The 4039-nt window shown below is 38.8% G+C and overlaps 1 long non-coding RNA gene across 1 annotated transcript; it reads right to left on the bottom strand.

Annotated features, from left to right (window-relative positions):
• Positions 1 to 419: 419 nt before the first annotated feature.
• LOC123161010 (uncharacterized) lies at positions 420 to 2706 on the bottom strand. Its single transcript, XR_006480493.1, has 4 exons — positions 2681 to 2706; positions 2464 to 2547; positions 2257 to 2357; positions 420 to 1038 (listed from the first exon to the last, which is right to left on the bottom strand). It is a non-coding gene; the product is annotated as an uncharacterized lncRNA (long non-coding RNA).
• Positions 2707 to 4039: the final 1333 nt, after the last annotated feature.

Genomic DNA, 4039 nt, shown 5'->3' with positions numbered 1-4039 from the left:
TAATCGAGCACGTGGCTACCATATTTTCATGATTCATGTCACGCAAAAAATATAAGTCTTACTCTAAGAGGCCGAGAAATTAAGTCACTACATGATCAAGGTCAATTACAATCTGAGATGCACTGATCATCACTGACTCTGCAATCACCTCTTCTTGTAAAATTTACAAGATAATTCATGAATACAATAGATAATAAATTAACAAAACTTGAAGTACAACAAGCGAAATGCATAAAATGGTGTATAGACTTACAAAAGGCGTGTTTAAGATAGACGTCAAAGAGCAACATTTTTTTTCCAAGCTGGTGCTCTCAAACTTCATGAAGAAGGAAAATTGTACGAAAATTCCTTTGAATCAAAGAGACTCTTGCATCACTTTACTCGTACAGAGCTCACCACATTTCTCTTGGTCCTTACTTTCAGAAGTTACTTAATATGTAATCTGCATCAGAAGTTGCTTAACATGTAATCTGCATTATAGTAATTATTTTTCTATGTCGAGCTTCCATATCATCTTCTATATAAGAAACCGGGACAAACGCAATGGTGGGAAGGAACCAACCTATGAGATGATAAGCATGTTGTGGCATTTGACACAACTCCTCTGAATCTTGAATCACAAATCTTACCTCACATTTATTGACAGCAGTGCATCCGTCTATCTCAGAGCTCACATACAAATATAGTAATGAAACTTTGCATTGGGTTCAGTAACTGATCATCACATGGCAACTGTTGTTTCAAATCAAAAGCTCCAGGGTCATCCATGGCTCTAGCAACAAATGCAAACCCATGGTTGTTGGGCATACTCTTTGACAACATCTTCCAATCTCACATCCTTTTAACAAATGCAAACCCGTGGCTGTTGGGAATACTCTTTGACAACATCTTCCAATCTCACATCCTTTGAACAAATGCAAACACATGGCTGTTGGGCATACTCTTTGACAACATCTTCCAATCTCACATCATTTGATGTATGGCATGCATCGTTATTGACCGCAAATCACTACTGGAAGGAGATTTAGCTGTGACAGCCTGATTCACATCACCACAAAGACATTTTAATTCCACATACAGTACGCATTAACAAACGTTATACACAACAATGATAAGGATATATCAAAGTGGAGCGTTTAGTAATGTCCTGTGATAGGGATATATCAAACTCTGGGAACAATTCCTACAGAGCGAACATCTTGCACCTTGCCTCGGATCAGTGTAGTCAACATGCGCCAACAACATCAGATGTTGTGCAAGTGTTCGCGAAGTTCCGTAGTCCTAATCCAGGACCTCATACAACATTAAGTGTGTTATCTAATAACTTCAAAGTAAAAAAACCAACTTCAAGAATATTATATATGAAGTTGTTGCTTCACACCATAAACTCCAAAGCTAAAAGAACAAAAATTTCTTTGGGCTCAATATTTCTTATTTCCATCAAATTAAACTTCTGACGTGTACTGCATCGAGATTATTCTGAAATTGAAAATTTGAATATGTTGTTATCACATCAGCTGATCTATCTATGTGCAGCTCTTCCTCTCTATGCTATCTTCTCTTTAGAGGGATCTTGGATAATCCTTTGTTCCTAGTACAAATTGCCTAGGATATAAGACATACTAAACAATAGGCCGCTCCCAAAAAGAAACTGAAAATTAAAATATGGGTTACCTAATACAACCAAACTTGTCAAATAAATATGCAAAATTGTAAGTTCATGCTATTTTCAGTCAAATACAACTGGCAGTACTAGTTTAACTGGGATAAGAAATGAACAAGATAGACAATATAAGATGATAGGCCATGCATTACAAATTTGATCAAAATTTTACAAAATAGGTATGTTCACTATAGCAGTATATACAGCCGGTGGGAATAAATGTTCCAAGTCTAAGGTAATTTTTATTGGTTAGGCTCGCCATCACTGAACATATATACGAACAATCAACCTTTCGTTATTACTCCTTCGTATCTCTCTTTTTCTGTTCGCCAGAAGGGAAGAAAAACTGATCCTTGTACTTACTAACAGTAACAACTCTGTATGGAGAAGGAGACCCACAAACAAAAGGGGATGATGAAGCAACATGAGAAAATACTAATTGGAATCGCAACTGGAAGCCACGTGTGTTTGAGTAATGAAAATTGTGAACTATATATCAGAAAAACAATTTCATTCTGTGCACTCTTTTAAGACCTCGATAGCAAGAAAGAAGACTAATTGGACTATTCGAGATGATTGAGTTGAGCTTATACCTGAAGCTTGAACGTCAATTATCATGGCCTCGTTTCAATCTCAGTGTATGGATGGAGATTTTATACACCCAGACGTGTGGAAGCAAACACGAGCAATTTCCCTATTCATAAATTTTCATAAATGCAGGATCGGTCAAATTCAGTTTGCATGAAACATCTTAAAAGCAGTTTTTGATGTTCCAAATTAATTATTAGAGAAGAAATCACCTGAGATGAACGAAAAATCAGATGAAAGATCAGGTGTTGCAGCAAGCTCCTGCGACCTGCTCGATCTACATCACCGGCTCAACCCTGCTGATGCACATGGAGATTAGAATGCCACCGCCACATGCCCTTACCCCCGCACCACCACATGCCTTTGCTGCAGATTGAGAGATACGGGAGAGTAGAGAGGGAAGAAGGTTCAGAGACAGAGGAGTGGTACCGGCGGAGGAAGGAGCCTGCTTGGAGCAGCGGTCGTATTGGGCAAACGGCCCACCCAGTCATCCTTCTGAAGGAAATATGCCCTAGAGGCAATAATAAAATTATTATTTATTTCCTTAATTCATGATAAATGTTTATTATTCATGCTAGAATTGTATTAACCGGAAACTTAGTACATGTGTGAATACATAGACAAAACCTGTAGTCCCTAGTATGCCTCTACTTGACTAGCTCGTTAATCAAAGATGGTTATGTTTCCTAACCATAGACATGTGTTGTCATTTGATGAACGGGATCACATCATTAGGAGAATGATGTGATGGACATGACCCATCCGTTAGCTTAGCATTATGATCATGTTAGTTTCACTGCTACTGCTTTCTTCATGACTTATAAAAGTTCCTCAGACTATGAGATTATGCAACTCCCGAATACCAGAGGAACACTTTGTGTGCTACCAAACGTCACAACGTAAAAGGGTGATTATAAAGGTGCTATACAGGTGTCTCTGAATGTGTTTGTTGGGTTGGCATAGATCAAGATTAGGATTTGTCACTCCGTGTTTCGGAGAGGTGTCTCTGGGCCCTCTCGGTAATACTCATCACTATAAGCCTTGCAAGCATTGTGACTAATAAGTTAGTTGCGGGATGAAGTTACGGAATGAGTAAAGAGACTTGCTGGTGACGAGATTGAACTAGGTATTGAGATACCGGCGATCGAATCTCGTGCAAGTAACATATCGATGACAAAGGGAACAACGTATGTTGTTATGCGGTTTGACGATAAAGATCTTCGTAGAATATGTAGGAACCAATATGAGCATCCAGGTTCGGGTATTGGTTATTGACCGGAGACGTGTCTCGGTCATGTCTACATAGTTCTCGAACCCGTAGGGTCCGCACGCTTAAAGTTCGGTGACGATCGGTATTATGAGTTTATGTGTTTTGTGTTGGAAATATGCCCTAGAGGCAATAATAAATTGGTTATTATTATATTTCCTTTGTTCATGATAATCGTTTATTATCCATGCTATAATTGTATTGATAGGAAACTCAGATACATGTGTGGGTACATAGACAACACCATGTCCCTAGTAAGCCTCTAGTTGACTAGCTCGTTGATCAACTGATGGTTACGGTTTCCTGACCATGGACATTGTATGTCGTTGATAACGGGATCACATCATTGTATGGACAAGACCCAATCCTAAGCCTAGCACAAAGATTGTAGTTCGAATGCTAAAGCTTTTCTAATGTCAAGTATCATTTCCTTAGACCATGAGATTGTGCAGCTCCCGGATACCGTAGGAATGCTTTGGGTGTACCAAACGTCACAACGTAACTGGGTGGCTATAAAGGTG

This window comes from Triticum aestivum, chromosome 7B, assembly GCF_018294505.1.
Source record: "Triticum aestivum cultivar Chinese Spring chromosome 7B, IWGSC CS RefSeq v2.1, whole genome shotgun sequence".
Lineage (NCBI taxonomy): Eukaryota > Viridiplantae > Streptophyta > Magnoliopsida > Poales > Poaceae > Triticum > Triticum aestivum.
This window is presented reverse-complemented; position numbering and strand designations above follow the sequence as displayed.